A 22,000-nucleotide genomic window follows, 5' to 3' on the forward strand; every position below is an offset into this window, starting at 1 on the left:
TAGCCAGTTCAGTTGCACACGCGTCTTCACCAGAATCGTAATCTTCATGTGTCTGCATGTCCAATAGCACTTCATTGACCTTCTCCCAAAGCTCCTCAAGTGCCTCTAACCGAACTGCAACCTGACTAGCAGTTGTATCCCCACTCGCAAGGTCTACGAACCGATCGATGTCGTTAAATGTTCCTTGTAGCGACTTCAATTTTATCTGCAAAGCCCTTAAAGTCGGCGCCTTTTTTGATGTGGAAGCAGAAGTTGGCGGCGTCGCAACGTAGTTTTACTTTCACCAAGAGATAAATAAAGCGTATGAGTTTCTGTTCACTTGTCCTAGCTTCGGCTAGACACACACTGTAGAGTTCTTACTAACCTGCCGGAAATAATGATACGCCTGGTATGCTTCTCCAATGTTGAGTAAATATCAAACCCGGCGTGGTGAATGCAATCTCAAAATTGCACTATGCTCGGATGAATCATTCACTAGCAGTGAAATATACAGATGCGATCGTCGTTAGTAAATGTGTGCGTTCGTGCGATGACAGCTCGATGAATAAGGTTGGTTCAAGTGCAGATGATGTAGATCGGAAAACAAATCAGTGTAATATCACAAAATCCAGCAACGGCTGGACATATACTATGTTTTTCTTTACCTGGAAAACCAGGGCAGTCTACCCGGTTATAAGCTTTGCAATATCCCGATTCCAGCGAGGACTTCGCAGTACCAAAATGTAGTGAGTTTCTTGTGACGAGTATGAGTCGCATTTAGAGTTGAAATTAACCTCTCGCCTCGATGGGGACCAGTTTGCCAGTAGCAGTAGTTAAAAATACGATGTTAGTATTACTGTTGTACCTAATTTCCACTGGACATCGTACTAAATGTTCACTAACCTCGGAAACTGGTTGATGCTCTACCCAATTAGATACGATGACAGTAGCCTAAGGTGTTTTACGATTTTGAGTTCCTTGGTGATGTGATGTTGCTGATGATGGCGGTAACTGCTGATGGCGGCAATCTCAACTCGCAAGCCCGCGAAAAATCCTCGATGGCGTCTATGCCCTTGCAAGCTCACACAATAGGGTTTTGTGATGGCGGAATACCTTTGATACAGATTATCCAAAACGGCGTTGCCCTTATTGAGTCCGATGGTTCCGTGAGAAATACTTTGGTATCCAGCACTTGTTGATCCGATAGTGATCCGGTTCGAAGGACCAATGTTAAGGGGGAGCTCTGGTCCTGACCAAATCTTGGAGTTCTTGGCTCGTAATCCCTTTGGCCTTCCTTCAGTCCATTGGCTGGAAATTATTAGGGTCACCTTTTCTCTCGGAATATTATTGGTAACAATTCCACTCCCGTCCAAGAAACTACACTTTATTGTTCACTAACTACACTTCATTTATTATTTCACAATTAAATCGCCGCCCTTTATTCCTTCTGAAATCTATATTTCTACTAACTCTTAAATTAACATTTTTTATTCCTTTTATGGGAAAAAACAGTGTTATATCTATTTGGCTCTCAACCAATCACGAAATTGCAGCTCTATATATTTTGCTTATGAGTGTGTTTAATACACAACCATCGCACATCACACCGTAGCAACACAGAAATACGTTCCACAAACGGGGGGGACCAACTGAGCGGTCAATCTATGACGGACTACATTTGCCAACAATCTCTAAAGACTGCTATTGAATTTCATTAGAATAGGATTTCTGGTTCCGGATATACGGGATGAAGAGCGCGGTCACCACCATGCCACCATATGATGCAAAGATTATTAAAAAGGTGCACCATTACTTGGATTTGTAAGCCTAGATCACTAATGTCTAACCAAAGTCGCTTTGAGCACACTGGTCACCTACGACGGTTCTTGATTTTATATAAGCGGGACTGAAAATGTTCAAAGGGGGAGTGAAAAATGCATGAAACATCGAGATTTGATGAAATCCCAAAAAAAATTTACGATGGTTGACTTTTTGAACTAGATTTGGCACGTTTTTGCCTTTCTCATATAGAAAGGTTATTCAATTACTCTGAACATCGAGAACCTGATCCCGGCCAGGAAGGCCGAGTGCCATATTCCATTCGACTCAGTTCATCGAGATCGAAAAATGTGTGTATGTGTTTGCGTTTATTTTTAGAGAGTAGAAAAACTGTTCAAAAACACCCTGACCAAGAAAAAAATGTACACTGATAGAATATATTCGTAAATCGCTACGAATTAGTCGTAAAGACAATTTTCATAAAATGAAGTTGTTTAGGTAACTAATTTGTAAAAGATTCACGAGTTACATGATTTCACTGACTTTTACTGATATTACATTCAGTTTTTCATTTTCTTTTTCTTGATGCAGAATAAACAGAAATGATTTCTACTCAAAAAGTAATTTACCACCATCTTCTTTCTTTGACACAATTCTTCTTTCCAATAAATTTAAAACTGCGCCAATCGGCCATTTCACCATTCCTCCCCTATCGATGGAAGATGCTACACACAACCGCACACTATAACGTGTTCTGTCCTGTTGCATTGGCTATTATAACTTTCATTTGAGACTTGGTTTGTGAAAATCGGTTCAGTCTTCACCGAAGAACCGATGTGACTTTAATTTTGGAATATGTCCTGAACCTGAGTCTTCCAGAATGGTCGATAGTGGACAATGTCCTTTTTAATTTTAAACCTCTAAAGTATAACGATTGTACCGGTTTATATGGAAAATTCCTATATGACTGCTGCAACTCCGGAACCAAACGTCACAAGTCAAAAAAAAATTCAATAGCAGTTAATGGGAGTATTGTATCTTTCCGTTGAAATCATGTTTGTAATAATCGATCAACAACTCGCTGAGAAATAGGTGTGAAATTAATTTTGGAACTCAGTAAGTTCTCCGGGGGCATCAAGAACCGTCAAAGGTGGTCACTGTGGTCCTGCGTCCAATGTAATATGCATTGCATCATTTGGAAATTAAAGTGGTGCTAGTTTATATGGGAATTTGCTATATGACCGCAAATTTGAAATTATGTTATGAGTTTTAATGATACATACACACATACAAACTCACTCACTTATTATGGCCAGAGTACGAAAAGGCGGAGGCAGGCCAATGACAATAGAGATGACCAGCCTTATTTCAATCATTGCGACATTGATCAGTAACTGTTGTGGCAGTCAACAACAGAAACGAAGTGCGATGTTGTAATTGTTGTTCAACCGTATCGTGTTCCTCCCGATAACGGTAGCTGGGTGAAGGATAGTGCAGAGATGGTGGCAATTCAAGTGATGGGCGGTTTCCCTGTCCAGGAGGTCGTGGATAGCGCACAAATGAAGACTTTGTGATCGCCATGATCGACGGCGTTTTCGTATGTAGCTGTTATGCTCCCCCACCGTAGATACCAGAGCAGTACAATCGGATGCTGGACGCACTAACCGACTCGATAGTCGGACGAAAGCCGGTTGTTATAGGAGAAGATTTTAACGCTTGGATCGTGGAGTGGGGTAACAGGCTGGCCAACGGAAGAGATTACAGCAGTCAGAAGTCATAACGAAGCTGGATGTAAGACTCTGCAACGAAGGTTCCGTTAGCACATTCCATAAAGATGGCAGGGAATCCATCATCGACGTAACATTCAACAGTCCTTCACTGGCGGATAACATGAATTGGCTAGTTATTGAGCACGATTGGTCGGATGAATTGCATTGTAACGCGGAGAGTGAGGACTGGCAAGCGGAAGTGGAAAATAAAGGACTTCAACAAGAACCTTTTTGTGGAAGCACTTCGTGCTGACAGCCTCGCTTCAATTTTGAATGACGATGAGCTGTTGGAAACATTAGCGGGGACGGTTGACGACGATCTGAGGCAGTCAGAGAAGAGTGGGCTGCTTTTAAATACAAGATAGAGGTCCACCTGCTACAAGGAGCTGTGCAGAGAAGTAGACGCTAACAAATTCAAAATTATTGTCGAGGGTCATCTCACGAAGCATGACCCAACCCCATAGCCGCGTACACCATACGTCGATGCAGACGGTGCAAATGCTGGAGACAATTGAGTTTCCAACTACGAGCTCCTTATAGTGGCGAAAGGGCTGAAAACGAGGAAAGATCCCGATTCGGACGATATCGCCAACATGGCATTGAAGCCCACGATTCTGGCGTTTCCGGACATTTTCAGGATAGTTCTACAGAAATGTCTGGACGAAGGTTACTTCCTGGACAGATGGAAGAAAAAAAGCTGGTGTTGCGGCCAAAACCAGGGAAGCCACCAGGATATTCAGCATCGTATCGGCCATATGCCTGCCAGATACTCTTGGTAATCTGCTGAAAAGGTTCATCCTCAACAGGTTGACGAGCTACGTTGAAAGTGAGAACGAACTATCGCCTAGGCAGTTCGGATTCCGGAAAGGGACTTCGACAGTGAACGCCATCCGTACAATCATCGCGAGCGTGGAGAAAGCATTGTAGCAAAAGAGAACGGGTAATCGCTACCGCGCCGTGGCTACAAACGGCTTGAAGAACGCGTTTAACAGCTGGTGCTATCGACGTAGCGCTACACAGAATGTGGGTCCCGGCCTATTTGTGCAAGGTTCTGAAAAGTTACTTTCAAAAACGTGTACTGATCTACGAGACGAACATGGGGCAGAGGTCGATTAGAGTCACGGCGAAAGTACCTCAGTGCTCCATACTAGGCCCAACGCTCTGGAATATAATGTACAACGGATTGTTAACACTGGGACTGCCCAGGGGGTCGTCGGCTTTGCAGATGACGTTGTTCTGACGCTAACCGGCGAGACTCTCGAGAAGGTGGAGACGATTAGTTAAATAAGAACAGCCATGTCGAGTATGTATGCGATAAGGCTGAGAGGATAACCCACGTGTTGACAAGGTTCATGCCGAACATCTGAGGAGTAAGATGCAGCACGAGACGTCTCCTGGCGAGTGCCCCATCCTCAATACTGAGGTATGCGTACCGACCTGGGCTGCTGCGCTGAACTAAAAGCGAAACCGGGCGGAGTTGACAAGCCTAATGGCTGTTCGTGTCGCGAGTGCGTACAAAACGATATCGTCGGAGGCGTTATGCGTAATTGCCGGGATGATTCCCATCTGCACCACTCTGGCTGATGACGTGGAATACAACCAGCGGAGGAATACACGAAATGCAAGGAGAGTGGTTAGAGCGGACTCGTTGGCGAAGTGGCAGCAAGAGTGGTACAACGCGGAGTTTTTGTCCAGACACGGATGCTTCCGGAAATACCTGTATCGGTTTGGACATGAGCTGCAGTGAAACTGGCAAAGGGACCAACAAAGTAGCGCCGCCGACTAGAAGGCCACCGAAACAACAAATCGGGTCGGCAAAGATTCCACCGCCAGGGAACTCTCCGCCTGAGTAGACTACATCCACGGACGGGACCAGTTGAGTAGTACACGACGCAGCACCGGGTTCGGTTCACCGGGGCACCAGCGAACCGGACACTAGGCTCCACCGGAATCACCGGATAGACCTCGATACCCTACCTCGTGAGTAGGCTAGATTCACCGCCGGGGACTAGATTGAGTAGACCGCGACGAAAAACCAGCAGCGGGTCGTTGGCGAAACACTGAAGTGGAAGCTGAAATCGCTGGACAGACCTCGGTACCTACTGACTGGCCCGTTGAGTAGGCTAGGTTCACCGCCGGGGACTATATCGAGTAGATCACTGAGACGAGAGCTAAATGGCGACATAATAGATGGAGTCAAAAAGCAAGGTCGAGCCAGTTCATGGACTAAGTGAGGCTCCGAGATAGCTACGCATATCTCGTGAGCAAAAGAAAGAGGTGCGACGAAAGCACCACGAGACCCCCCTCTCGAAGTAATAGCTTGATGTAGTTCCGTGGGGAAAAAGGGCGAAAGAAAAGTAAGGAGTGTTTAGTGGATTGGCACGAAAGTGAGTCGTGAGTCCCACACAGGGTCACTTGCACTATAGGCCAAGCTTTTGAAGTTTTTTAAACCGTACTATTTTAAAATAACACAGACATTTTACTATCTCGATTAACTGAATCGAATGGTGTATGACACTCAGGCCTCTGTGCCTTGGTTGAAAATTCGATTTTTGAAGTGATTGCATAACCTTTCTTTATATGATAAGGGCAGAAATGAGCGAAAGAAAGTCTCAAAAAGTTAATATTTGTCAAAACAAATTTTCGAAATAGCATCAAATCTCAACATTTCATGCATTTCAACGACATTAGGCATAAAGCATACAACTTTGATTTCTGAAATTTCATGCGAATTTTTTGGAAAAAGAAAATTAGTTCTGGCATATATGGGAATTTTATAATTGACAGGACAGTTTATATTTCCGGAACCATTTAACCGATCCGTTCGAAATTTTATTTGTAGTCTATGGGTATAATATAATGATTTTAGACTTTGTTTATTTTGAAAGATTGTCTATTTCTCCCGGACACTTCCGAAACCGAGACTTCACTTCACACCCATTTCAGCAATTTTTTTACCTTTTCGCATTCCTCGCGGTACCAATTTGCATTGCAATTTTCTGAGTGGCCGCTCTTCATAACCCTTAGTTCATGGAAACGCAGCACTTTTTATTTGAGACTAAGTTCGGTCAAATCGGTTTAGCCATCTTCGGGGATGTAACTGTTATTCAGAATTTAGATGCTTCAACCGGGGCTTCCGAAGCCGTCAATGTTAGTAAATGTTGTCAAAGAGACTTTGAATGGCATTTAGGGACCTAGAACTACACATCCAAGCAGTTGTGGCAACATTGTAGAACTTTTATAAATTGAATAGGGATTTGTTTCACAATCGAACCAAAATAGGCCAAACAATTTATTAGTTTTTTTCCGCTACATTTCAAATTAAATTCGAACAAAACGGGGATTTTGCTACTATACACAATTTTATGAAGATAATACGGGTTTTTGAATTACAGTAGTGGAATGTATTAGATTTGGACTGGAAAATTTTAATGTCAAGTACCAATGTTATCGTTGAAACGAAGAGACTTTTATTATCTTCTATAAACTAGGATAAAATTTTGCAGCCATTCTTCCGAAGATAATTAGTAAAAATGAACCCTATGTACTATATTAGCATTGCAGGTTTTTGGTATCCATTTCGACAGATTTCGCGGTTGATTCTCAGCACACATGTTCAATGCACGACTAGTGTTACAATGAAAAATCCATTCTGAACGGAGCAAGAACATATCATAACAGAATAAGTTTCTTACATTGGTCTCGATGTGTATAGAGAAAGGCACTGGTTATAGCCATAATTGAGACCCAACCAGAATTTTCATAATGACTGAAAAACTGTCCTTTACGCTAAATATTATTCGAGAGCAGTTTCCGGTATTGCCTCAGTTCAGTCTAAAACGAAAATCAGGAATCAGAATATATTGGCTCAAATGGCACGTTCCCCGTACATTGTCGGGGATTTGTGCCTTGCCGTGTGTTTTCATCATTTCCTGAGCGGAAGGAAAGGACAAGGAGGTGTGGTGAAGTAGAATTGGAAGGGTGGGAAAAATAACAGCACAAAACAAAAATAAACAACAGGTAAGTTAAACTCACAAGTAGTTCAACTTGCCTGCGAATGAGCCTAAAGCTCTTTACCACATTGGATAAGAAACTTTAGTATGTCTCTGAGTTTCAGTCGTCCAAACAAGGTTTCGTCTAAATAAGGACGGCTGAAGACTCGAAATCGCAATTGCGCTACCGCTGGACAGTTGCACATCAGATGATATGAGGTTCCGTAGTCGGATTCACAAAGATCACATGAAAAAGACTCAGCGCGCTGAATAGTTGCCATGTGATAATTGAGTTTGCAGTGGCCGGTTAAAGCCCTGGTCAGCATGCTGCAGTGGAGCTTCGAAAAATGTAAGAAATTTTTCGAAACCACTGGGCATGGTTGTTCTAGAAACGCCTTTGTTTTGTAGATTTCTCCAATAATTGCGGTGCTCGGACGAAGCCCAGGACCGTATTTTTTCCTTTATCCAACTTGTCGAAATTGGCAGCGCGGGCTCAGGACCAACGAAGTCAATCGCTGAACCTGCCCTGGCCAATTCGTCAGCCCATTCATTTCCAGTAATACCGCAATGTCCGGGCACCCAGACAAGGTAGATAGTGTTGACAATTCTTAGTTCTTCGATTTGGGTTCGGCACGCGATCACTAGCTTGGACCGGGATTTGTCTGAGCTAAGGGCCTTGATTGCAGCCTGACTATCGGAGCAGAAGTTTATAACTTTGCCGGACAAACTCAGTTGAAGGGCCGATTGCACCCCACATAATCGCAAAAATTTCGTCTGCACTGCACGAAGGCCATGCACGCTTTCTTGACACATCAGGAACTTAAGAACTTAAGCTGATAGGCCTAAAACTCTTGGCTTCTTCATAGCTTGAGCGCCCCCCTTTAGGAATAAATCTAACAGTTATTTCTCGCCATGCTTTCGGGATATACCCGGTAGCAAGACTGGAAAGCAAAATCTATTTCAAGACATGTTTAAGAATATCAAATCCCTTTTGCAGTAGCACGGGAAGTATTCCATCTTTTCCGGGTGATTTGTATGGAGCAAAGCTGTCAACTGCCTACTTGACCGATTCAGTGGAAACTAATGTGCGTGCTAACGCCCACGAGTCCGAATCACCAGAATGAGATCTGTGAACATTGTTCAACTCCGGATCGATACAACCTGGAAAGTGTGTGTGTCGAAGAGACAATTAAGAACATCTTTTTCGTCCGTCACGTAAACACCATCTCTGGTTTTTAAGGAGTTCAACTGAAAATCAGTCGATTTGGAGAGAATTTTATTTAATCTGCTAGCCTCGTTCAGACTAGAAACATTAGGGCATAGGCTTTGCCAGCCAGCCCGTTCTGCAGATCTAAGACATTTCTTATATGCACTACGAGCTGACCTGAAAGCCCTGGAGTCATCACGCTGACGCCGGTTCCAAGCTCTTCTCATAACTTTCTTCATTCTTTCAAGCTCAGCCCTCCACCAAGGGGTTCCCCTAGTCGATTTAACAGTACGAAGTGGACAAGCTTCTTCGTAGGATGCTAACATGAATGAGTTTGTCGTATCCACGACGTCATCTAAGTCGTATAGTTGGCTAATTGTTGGAAAATATCCATGAAATTTAGTAGCCAAGTTTTCCAAAAAGTGGTCCCCGTTTGTACAGTTAGGATTACGATATGTCACCACATTGAAGGTGACATCAAAATGATCGAAAAATATATATTTATGATCGGATAAAGACGGTTCAGTTTCAGTTGGAACCTGCCAATTTCCCAGTTCATGCAAAATTCTATCAGAGCAAAGTATTATGTCTAACACCTCCTCCCTCCCAGACCTCGCAAAAGTTGGTCGGTTTCCCACATTCAGAATATGGAGATTTGTACTACTTATGTACTCCATCAATTTAGAGCTTCTCAGATTGATGTCTGAGCTAACCCAAATGATGTGATGAGCATTCGCATCACTGCCGATAATGAGCGGAAGCCCATTTCTGCTACAATATGATACAACGCTTTTGAAATCATCAGAAGGAGACGACTCATTATGCGGTAGGTATGCTGAACAATATATATATATATATATATATATATATATATATATATATATATATATATATATATATATATATATATATATATATATATATATATATATATATATATATATATATATATATATATATATATATATATATATATATATATATATATATATATATATATATATATTTATATTTTCTACGTTTCCGACAGTCAGTGTAACTGTGACAACACAGATATCGCGAGTTGTGAGCTCCGATATGAGACACGCGTCAATACCCTTATTTGCAAGAATGCAAGCACGAGGCATTTCACGTGGGTTAGTCATGCCTGTCTTGTTGTAAGCAATGAAGGCAGTGTTAAGTAACTTTCCAAAATAGAAGTTTCCTTTATGGAAATACGCTTCTTGAACCAATGCTATGGAAGCTTTACCTTCCTGCATGAGTCGAGATAAAATTCATATTGGAGATTGATTTGTGCTATTCTAACCATTGTTGATTAGAGAACTGTACATTTCATCTCCAACACAAATTGCACAACAACTAGAGGACACCAAGCGAGTTGGGATGTTAACGCATATAGCGAGCCATATCAGGTTTAAATGGGACATGATCATTTGATTCCCACGATTTGCGAAGAAAATAATGGTCCACTGTGTCAGAGATTCGCATAACACAGTAAGGGCAAAACCCAAAATACTTCGTGCGCGACTGGCATATTTTAAACCCTCCAGTCATTAAGTTCTCGGCACGAAACTACACCTTGACTTAGGGTCTCCTACTTTCAGTCGCCTCCTACGACATGGGACCAGGACTCCACTTGCTCAATTCTAGGCCGGATGCCACACGGCCTCTTTTTTTTTTACAATGGAGAAGACCTTTATGTCCTAGCCCAGTACACGTGCTAACGGTAGGGTCCAATCTACCACACGGGGTGCACTGGGGGCGTGTCGGACTCGAATGGTGACCAGCCATTAATACCGACTAAACTCCATTGGGCTCCGCCATCATTCCTCCCAGGAACTACCTCTCGGTATTACTTCTGGGGGGATGGCTGTACTAAATGTACTCATTCACTCTCACTCACGCGATCATACATCCTGTATGAGGCTTACTTGGGTGCTCTCTCAATCACACTTTGATTCATTCTCAAACACTCCCACATGAGGCTGACTTTTGTGCTCACCTTTTACGTTCCATGCGAGGCTGACTTGCATGCTCACCTTACTCATTCCTTGCAAGGCTTACTTTTGTGCTCGCCCTACCCATCCATGTGAGGCTGACTTGGGTGCTCACCCTATCACCTGATTCACTCTCAATCGTGCCACTCTATTGTACCTTTGTCACTCCCTCTGGCATCCCATGTGGGACATTTTCCTTAGGCCCCACTTCTGACATACCATGCGAGGCTGACTTTTGTGCTCACCTTTTTCATTCCTTGCTAGGCTGACTTTTGTGCTAGCCTCTACCAACCTGTGAGGCTGACTTTTATGCTCACCCTTAACATGCAGTGTGAGACTGACTTGGATGCTCACCCTTTCACTCCTCTGCCACGCCATGAGGCATCGATAGCTTAGTTCCAACATACTACGCTACGACCCTCCCGTCTTGGCATGAGGCAGTCCACTTATACGCCTATACACTCACTCTTCTGTTTTGCTTCGGGGTGGCTGGGTTTACCCCTTACGCGGTTGCCATTCGCTGCGCCAACCTACCTCGGCATGAACAGACCATTCACTCTCTTATTTTGCGCTTGGCCTTTTTCGCTCCAACTAACCAATCACTAGTTAGCCGTGCCCGCCGTCTGTTGCTCGGTTCGCCAGATTACCTGTAGCCTACTGGCAATCTGGATGGTAGCAGCCGAGACTGCGTTCCACTTCTCCACCGTTTGACACATCCGCTGAATAAGGGTATCCGGGGTTGTGTCCCAGCCACAGACGTCAAGCATTGCTCTTCTTTCGACGTCGAACCGATGACATACGAACAGTATGTGTTCGGCAGTTTCATCTACACCTGGGCAGTCCGGGCATACTGGGACCTCCGCGTGTCCGAACCTGTGGAGGTACTGACGGAAACAGCCATGGCCTGACAGGAATTGTGTCAGGTGGAAGTGAACTTCCCCATGGGGTCTTCCCACCCAGCTCGATATGCTAGGTATCAGCCGGTGGGTCCACCTATCTTTCGAGGAGTTGTCCCACTCACGCTGCCATCTGGCGACCGAGGTCACCCTGGTGCGCTCGCGGGCTCCCCTATTTCCACGTAGCTCAAAGCACTCCTCATCTTCCCGAATGACCAGCCCGACTGGCATCATGCTCGCTATCACGCAGGATGCATCGTGTGATACCGTGCGGTAGGCAGATATCACTCTGAGACACATCACGCGGTAGCTGCTCTCCAGTTTCTGTAGGTAACTGGTTATCCTCAGTGCTCTTGACCATGACGGGCCGCCGTACATGAGGATAGATACGGCAACGCCTGCCAGTAACCTACGTCTACTGGCGCACACCTTTGAGCTGTTGGACATCATTCTCGATAGTGCCGCAACAGCAGTCGATGCTCTCTTGCACGTATAGTCGACATGGCTGCTGAAGGTCAGCTTGTCGTCTATAATGACTCCGAGAGACTTCAGACTTCGCTGTGAAGTGATCGCGACTTCTCCCACATGGATAACTGCATGTTGTGCCGACTTGCGGTTGTTGACGATAACTACCTCCGTCTTATGATGAGCGAGCTCCAGGCCTATCGCGCTCATCCATTCCTCCACCGTGCTAATCGCGTGTTCTGCGGTTAGTTCTACCTCAGAAATTGACTCCCCGTAGACCTCCAAGGTTACGTCGTCGGCAAAGCCGACGATCTTGACCCCAGGAGGGAACTTCAGTCTCAGAACCCCGTCATACATGAGGTTCCATAGCACCGGGCCTAGGATCGAGCCCTGCGGGACTCCGGCGGTAATCGGAACCCTTTTCTGACCGGCATCGGTCTCGTATAGCAGTACGCGGTTTTGGAAGTAACTTTCCAGGATCCGGTACAGACCCACCGGTAGGCTAAGCCGGTGTAACGAGAGCGCGATGGCATCCCAGCTTGCGCTGTTGAATGCATTCTTCACGTCAAGTGTCACTAACGCACAGTATCGAATACCTCGCCTTTTTCGTTGGATCGCTATCTCGGCAGTATTTATCACTGAGTTGAGAGCGTCCACTGTGGACTTACCCTTCCGAAAGCCAAACTGGTTGCTTGACAGACCGTCCGTACCTTCCGCGTACGGGGTGAGTTTGCCAGTCGTGTCTATCAGACAGATTGGTCTGTATGCCGATGGGTCGCCTGGCGGCTTCCCGGGCTTCGGCAACAGCACCAGTTTCTGCCTTTTCCATCTATCGGGGAAACGGCACTCGTCAAGGCATCTCTGCATAGCTAGCCTGAACATGTTCGGGTTCGCCATGATCGCTGCCTTGAGAGCGTTGTTCGGAACTCCATCCGGCCCTGGAGCTTTGTTCATTGCTAGGGATTTAGCCACTGCGAGTAGTTCTTCGTTCGTCACTGGAGCCACCATTTCGACCGTGCCCGCACTGTCTCGTAGTGCAGGTGGCCAGGGGCTTGTGGCTCGAGACGGGAAGAGTACTTCGATAACCGTTGCCAACCGGTCCGGAGACCGTTCTGGGGGTGAGGAGCCCCCTTTGGTCTTGGCCATCACAATCCGGTAGGCGTCACCCCACGGATTCGCGTTGGCACTCTCACACAGGTTGTCGAAACACGCTCTCTTGCTGCTTTTAATAGCCTTGTTAAGGGCTAATTTCTCAGCTCGAAACACTTCACGGCGGTTCTCTCTTGCATCCTCGGTGCGAGCTCTTTGCATCCTACGTCTAGCTCTGAGACAGGCTGACCGTAGAGCTGCAATCTCGGCACTCCACCAGTATACCGGGCATCTACCGTTTCTTGGCAGTGTTTTTCTCGGCATAGTGGCGTCGCACGCGCGTGATAGAACAGCTACCAGCGCATCCCCGCTTAGACTGTCGGTGTTGGCCTCCAGTCCCAGGGCCGCGGTGAAAGCTTCGCTGTCTAAGTGATTGGACTTCCACCCGCGTACCTGACAGGGATCTCCCGCCCTCGGATGCTGCACACCATAGTTGATCTTAAAGCGGATTGCTAAATGATCGCTATGGGTGTAGCCTTCGTCTACCCTCCATTCCATGCCTGGAGCCAGACTCGGGCTGGCAAAGGTCAAATCAATCCACGCCTCCACTCCGTTTCTACGGAATGTACTAGCGGAGCCATCATTAGCTAGCACAGTATCGAGTTTCGCAAACGCTTCCATTAGCGCTTGACCCCTGCTATTTGTACAGCGGCTGCCCCACTCCACTGCCCAAGCGTTGAAGTCTCCCGCTATTACTACCGGTTTCCGGCCCACGACGTCCGACGAGAGCCTGTCGATCATCTGGTAGAACTGTTCTATTGGCCACCTTGGTGGGGCGTAGCAGCTGCAATAGAACACACCATTGATCTTGGCAATCGCCACACCCTCGGCGGAGGGGTGTATTACCTCTTGAACCGGGAACCTTCCCGTTGTACAGATTGCCACCATTCCAGACCCGTCCGACACCCAATTGCCGTTGCCGGCAGGGATGCTGTACGGGTCTGATAAGAGGGCGACATCTGTCCTCGACTCCGAGACCGACTGCCACAGCAGCTGTTGGGCTGCTGCACAATGGTTAAGATTTAGCTGTGTGACTCTCACGGCTTCTTCTTATTTAACTCGCCGAAGGGACACGAAGGTCCGCCCATAGCATGTTTATGGGCTTGCTTCTTAGCGGTGCAGATAAGGCACTTATATGCCTTAGTGCACCCCCGCTCTTTATGCCCCTCCTCGCCGCAGCGACGACATAGCTTGCTCCTGTCTATGCCTTTGCATTCGTAAGCTTTATGGCCGGATTCTAGGCACCGAGCACCTGTCCACTGAAGGCGGCTGGGGTATACTAATAGGGCATACCGACCAGCCGATCTTCAGCTTCCCTTTCTCGGTTACCTTTTTGGCATCCGCATTCAGTAGCCTGAGGTAGGCTACTTGGGTGCCAGAGGGTCCGTCCCTCAATCGCACAGAGGCCCGCTCGATTGTGACGCCGCAGTGCTCCTTGACGGCTGCGACGACGTCTTCTGCGGTCGTGAACTCGTCCAAGTGCTTGCACTGGAGAGTTGTTTCCGCACCTAGCGACCTGATTTGGGCGCCCTCACCAAGGACCTCTTGGGCCAAGGCATTATATACTGCACTTGATTGTGCGCCTCGCTTCAGCACCAGGAGCATCTCTCCCGTGTTGGTGCGTCTTACGCTACGCACATCCTGCCCAAGGGCCGAGAGGCTTTCGGCCGCCTTCATCGATTTAAGGACATCGGCGTATTTGTCCTTGTCGGTTTTTAACCACAAGGCTTCGCCTCTGTCCTTGGCCTTCCTCGCAGGCCGCGGTACCTCCGGTTTCGGTGCCGGCTTTTTCTTGGTGACCAGCGTCCAGGGGTTTGAGCCCCCCTGCCCGGGTTGCTGGTACCATCGCTCTCCACAGCGAGGTCACTCTCGCCCTCGCTTACCTCACCCAGGCGGCGTTTGACCTTGACGGTTGCACGCCGAGTGGTGTCGGTTTTGGCACCCTCGCCTGGCGACTTCCTAGGGCGCTTCGCATTCGATACCGTCTTGCGATTGCCCTTTCCTTTTCCCTTCGAGGGGAACTCAGTCGCCGCTCCGATCGACGTGGCTGCTCCGTAGAAGGTAAAGGCCACTGTCTGTGAACCTCTATCGACCTTCTCTCTTTCCTCCCTATTGGAGGCCACTGTCTGGGTTTCTCTGTCGGGCCTCTCCCGACATTCCACCCTCTCAACATAGGCCTGCTGTTCCTGTCTTGCGACACGAACAGCTTTCCGGAGCTCCAAGAGGCTCAACTTCAACTCCTAGGCTATGTTCTGCTTTGCGCTAGCGAAGTCGATTATAGAATCGAGTTGCTTCGCTACTTTGCGCATCGCAGCTATTGGCCCCTCCGATGCATTGGTAGGGATATTGCCTACCGCTGCTGGGGGGTCACTGGTGCTTTCGGGTGCAGCACTCATCGCTCCACTACTCTCCCCACGGGGGGGGGGGGTGGAGACTGCCACACGGCCTCTGAGCAGGTTCATCTGTACACATCGAAATTTGATAATCGAAACTCAACAAAACTTCACCGAACTACCATCAGCCGAGAGTCTCAGCAAACCCCCAGCCAACAAAAATTCGGCAAAATTAAGTGGATCATCGGTGAAAAAACTTCGGTGTGTAGGGTGAACGCTCCGCTGCGTAATGCAGCATACTGGGGAGTTCGCCCAACTCTTCCCAGGCTCCGTTCGCCATTGAGAATGTTTTAAACCCCCTCAACAATTTTACCCACAGCACGGGTCGCATGAAACTATGGAATTGGGGTTCCCTGTTTGGTGGATTTTTACCACTGGAACAGGTAGTCCGTATTGTAATTCTTAGCCGGTTGAAACAACCACTACCGACACAACACGGCTTATCTAGGCTGTTCGGTGAAAGAAGCTGACATTGAAGGACAGCTTCCATATTCAGATGGGCGATCAGCCGCAGAAGGAAGGAAGGATAACTGGAGGAGAGGGATTTGGGTTAAGCGCTTATTTAAAGGCGGCGCAGGCTCGCCTTGTCAGGGCTGCTTTAGGGCATGTGGTATTTAGGCCTAGAACGTATAGGGCCCACACCTCGTCCTACCACACCCGCAGTCAGCCCCCGCTGCTGGTTCGGGTCGCGAATCACAACTAGTTGCTATCGCGATTAAGCGTTATCCACCACATATGACCCGCACGGTTGCTTGCAGCTCAGCTTCTCACATAGCGTTCCTCCACCATCACGGGGCCCGGGATGGTCATAACTCATTTAGGCTGACAGTTCCAAGATTATTTTTATTGTTCAATTTTCATTCATATCGATATTTATACACTCCCCCGAAGGCTTTCGGAAGTATATTGTTAGAGTTTGATTCATTCTAATAACAGTATAAACGAGTGTTTTATTCATGAAAGTATTCAGTGAAAGAAGCGTGAAATCGGTTGATAGACAACCACAACATTTCCTACCGCCATACATCCACCCACATACACATGACACGCCCACACACACTAATTGATAAGCATACACACATACACTACCACACACGAATATGCACATAAACGTCATAAAGTATTTTATTATATAACCAACAACCACCATAAAACATTTTCCACGACAGAACAGAAATTCTGGTAACCCGGCGTCAGCGAGAGTCAAAATGTGTGCGCGAGAGAAGACTCTAGTCTTCTAGATATGAGACCACGTGTGAGAGGAATAAGCACCGAATCAGGAATTGAGAGCGCCACGCGGTCAATTTGAAAACGATACGCGACACACTGTCCTCAAACCTTAAGCTCTGGACGCTACTCGGAAGTTATTCCTTCACGACTATAATCGCGATAGTTCTCATCATCGTCTTCTGCATCAAAACCCCTACATTTCAACAGGATCTCATCTGGAAAGGGACTTCCGGATCTTCGCAGGGGTATAATTACAAATGATCCCGCGAGACAACATTTAGAAGCAACCACGCTCCACGCGCTAAATTCGAAGTTCTCGACATCAGCATTAATAGACCTTTCTCGTCAAAAAATTTTACATGCTAGAATGCTTCTTTTTTCATCCCTATGTCGATATTGCATATTGCCGCGATGTTTTGGTGCCTTCAACTATTAAAAAAATCAAAAAAACTGCGAACTGCTCATTTAACCCCATATGCTGATGATCTACTTTGCCTCATTTCCCCATGTTTGGATGAATTTCTTGTAGGGAATTTGAAAGAACGATGCCAGATCTGCAAATATTTCAGCAAATCTGCAGATTTTTCATATTAGCTGCAGATTTTTCGCAGGCTTCAGATATTTCATCGAACAAAACCAGTTCCATCAAATTTTAGCAAGTATTTAACATTTTAGATTATTTAAAATTTTATCGCACTAGTTTCCTTGCTCAAATATTTTGCAGCGATTTACAGACTTTTCAGATTTTTACTGCATGCTACTGCAGAAAGTAATTTGGCATCCTTGATGCTAAAATAATTAATCATCTCTGTCAAACATATTGTTTTGACCTGAATTAATTTTTCCAATATTCTTCTAGAGAAAGAAAGAGGAAACCGAAAAAATATCGCTGTTCTAATCGCCGCGTTGTTGGTTTTAATTATCTTGTCGGTATTTTTTGGTGAGCTGACCCGCGGGTGTTTTAGTGAAAATTGTAATAATCGGGTTTCTATCAAACGAGATGACGATGACGATAACAGCAGCAACTCGAGAAGACACCACATCCAGTGCAAATTAAGCGCTGTTTATCGAAAAAATAAACAGGCTCTGTGCACCATGAAGCAAGACCTGGAGCAAAATCAATTAGCGAGGAATGAAAAGAGTTATGTGAAAATAGGTATTTATTATTTAAAATTGTTGATTTTCGATATACTTTAACTTGTTTCATATGTCGGGTTTGCAGCTCTCTTGTGTATGCTGTTAATCAGCTTTGACACATTGTGTTCGAACTTTTTACAGATCCAACATAAGTTCCGAATGTAGGCCAATCCGCTTGCAGTACAACCAACAACGAGAGAAGAAATGTGGTGGAAGGCGAGGATAAAATCAACGGTTGCTATCGGTGTTTGATATGTGTGATCAAAGTGATATTGAGCATTCCTGCCACGTCTAATCCAGAAGAGGTTTGCGACAACCCGGCTGAAAAGTGAATATTAAAGACGTTCCCAGCTGCTTTAACTGGTGGATAATTTTTGAGTTGCGCTTATTATTTACGAAACAAGACTAGGCCATTGCCAGTTTGTATACGGTATTAAACAAATGTGAAGGTAACAATAAAACTTTATTGAAAATAAAGTTGCTGCATAAATGTAAAGCTAGCGAGAAAGAAAAGCCAATCAAGTCCTTCCTGCATATCTGACTGCGTTTTTATTCCTTTAAGTGAGTACCTGCATAGAATCTTTTGCCACACACATCGCACTTGAGCCGCTAGTTTTCTGTATGAAGCAGTATGTGTGTGGTGCACTTGAACAGCCTTGTGTGATTATATTAGGTAAAACTTTTGCCTAAGCCACTATAGTGCACTTGTAGGGTCGCTCATAGGTATGGAAGCGCGTTTGTTTTAGAGTATTTTTAACCGTTATGTGTCCGACGCGGTACCCGGGAACCTTTTCAGGTTTCAATTAATGAAATTCCAAAGTTTTAACCATAGCTGGAAATTCAAACTTTGTGACATCTTAGAACTTCACTAATTCAAGCTTTTAGTTTAATAATATTGTTGATATAGTAAGGGGGAGTGAGGAAGGGTTCCTGAATCCGGCCGACGTGGGTACCCGGGTACCCACAAAACTGAAATGCCAATAACTAAGGCAATTTCCAACCAATTTCGACACTTTTTGGTGTTTTGGATTCAGGAACTCATTCTATTTGATACTATTTGTGAACTTTAATGGAATACTAGCAATATAAGTATGAAAATTTTTGGAATTTCATCAGCAGGCTGTATCTCGTGGTTTTGGAACCATTTGGTGATTTGACTTCGGAACGGATATTCCGAAGCAGGTTCCCGTGGTGCCGTGAGTGACCATTCCGAAGTCAAATTTCCGTATGGTCCCGTATAACAGACTGCCGAGACAATTTGAAGAGTTTTGATACTCATATTGCATAAAATTTACAAATCATACCCTAGTACTGGAACATTACTCCGAAAAATCCGGATTACCAAGAACCAGATCCATTCATCCGGTTCAATTTCACATAATCAAAAAGTGGACAAGTTTCTGAATCCAAAACATCTAAAAGTGTCCAAATCGGTTAAAGAAAGCCATAGTTATGAGCATTTCAATTTGCGGGTACCGGGTACCCATCTGTATGAAGGTGCATGTGTTCGATTTTGTGACTTAGTTGGGCAAAATTTTTGCCGCACGCTGTCCACTTGTACGTATGCTCACCCGTATGAATATGCATGTGTACGGTTTGGTAACTTCAGTGCAATTTACACATTTCTATGTGGTGCACGGTCACCAATGATTCTTCCATAAATTTAGACATTTTGCCGAACAAGGATAAGTTTGCGTATATAAAATATATAGGAGAATATCGCTGTCGGAACTGAACATGTTTAAATTTTTGGCCCACGCATGTCAGCATGTCAAGTTCGTCGCAGTGTCACGTAAGCAAAACCTCGAGTCTTAAGTTATTTTTCAAAGATTGACAATTTGGTACTAAATTCGATTATGATACCGGTGGGAATACCGTGTTGGAATCGTAAATCAGTAGTAGGGCGCAACTACCAAACCGTGGAATCTTTCAGTCAGATTTCAATAATATTGCACCATAACGAAGATATATGAAAAAATCATTTTCCGTCGTCAACGTAAACTGTCCCTGGCAGCACTGCTCCATCGGAATCCAATCAGACAATTTGCAATAACTTCAGTTCTAGAGCTGATCCTTGTAACTTTTATAACTCAAATAAAAGGCACTAATCACATTAATGAGCCTTACTTGTTTTTGTGACCAAATCTCGTCTCAATCAAAAGTTATAGCTGTTTAAAAACATTGTTGTCCACAAACAACATGGGCATTAATGGGTTGATCGTTCAATCGAGAAGTTTTGTATTTAAAAACGTCTTCGAAGTCCACACTTCGGTAACTTATATATATATATATATATATATATATATATATATATATATATATATATATATATATATATATATATATATATATATATATATATATATATATATATATATATATATATATATATATATATATATATATATATATATATATATATATATATATATATATATATATATTATATATATATATATATATATATATATATATATATATATATATATATATATATATATATATATATATATATATATATATATATATATATATATATATATATATATATATATATATATATATATATATATATATATATATATATATATATATATATATATATATATATATATATATATATATATATATATATATATATATATATATATATATATATATATATATATATATATATATATATATATATATATATATATATATATATATATATATATACATCGATACCAATGTAAGAAACTTATTCTGTTATGATATGTTCTTGCTCCGTTCAGAATGGTTTTTTCATTGTAACACTAGTCGTGCAATGAACCGGTGTGCTGAGAATCAACCGCGAAATCTGTCGAAATGGATACCAAAAACCTGCAATGCGAATATAGTACATAGGGTTCATTTTTACTAATTTTCTTCGGAAGAATGGCTGCAAAATTTTATTCTAGTTTATAGAAGATAATAAAAGTCTCTTCGTTTCAACGATAACACTGGTACTTGACATTAAAATTTTCCAGTCCAAATCTTATACATTCCACTACTGTAATTCAAAAACCCGTATTATCTTCATAAAATTGTGTATAGTAGCAATATCCCCGTTTTGTTCGAATTTAATTTGAAATGTAGCGGAAAAAAACTAATAAATTGTTTGGCCTATTTTGGTTCGATTGTGAAACAACTCCCTATTCTATTTATAAAAGTTCTACAATATTACCACAGCTGCTTGGATGTGTAGTTCTAGGTCCCGAAATGCCATTCAAAGTCTCTTTGACCACATTTACTAACATCGAAGCTTCGGAAGCCCCGCTTGAAGCATCTAAATTCTGAATAACAGTTACATCCCCGAAGATGGCCAAACCAATTTGACCGAACTTAGTCTCAAATAAAAAGTGCTGCATTTCCATGAACTAAGGGTTATGAAGAGCAGCCACTCAGAAAATTGCAATGCAAATTGGTACCGCGAGGAATGCGAAAAGGTAGAAAAAATTGCTGAAATGGGTGTGAAGTGAAGTCTCGTTGACAATTGCACTGACCACCATAGACGGTTTCGGAAGTGCCCGGGAGAAATAGGCAATCTTTCAAAATAAACAAAGTCTAAAATCATTATATTATACCCATAGACTACAAATAAAATTTCGAACGGATCGGTTTAATGGTTCCGGAAATATAAACTGTCCTGTCAATTATAAAATTCCCATATATGCCAGAACTAATTTTCTTTTTCCAAAAAATTCGCATGAAATTTCAGAAATCAAAGTTGTATGCTTTATGCCTAATGTCGTTGAAATGCATGAAATGTTGAGATTTGATGCTATTTCGAAAATTTGTTTTGACAAATATCAACTTTTTGAGACTTTCTTTCGCTCATTTCTGCCCTTATCATATAAAGAAAGGGTATGTAATCACTTCAAAAATCGAATTTTCAACCAAGGCACAGAGGCCTGAGTGTCATACACCATTCGATTCAGTTAATCGAGATAGTAAAATGTCTGTGTTATTTTAAAATAGTACGGTTT

Source organism: Topomyia yanbarensis, chromosome 3 (assembly GCF_030247195.1).
Source record: "Topomyia yanbarensis strain Yona2022 chromosome 3, ASM3024719v1, whole genome shotgun sequence".
Classification (NCBI taxonomy): Eukaryota; Metazoa; Arthropoda; class Insecta; order Diptera; family Culicidae; genus Topomyia; species Topomyia yanbarensis.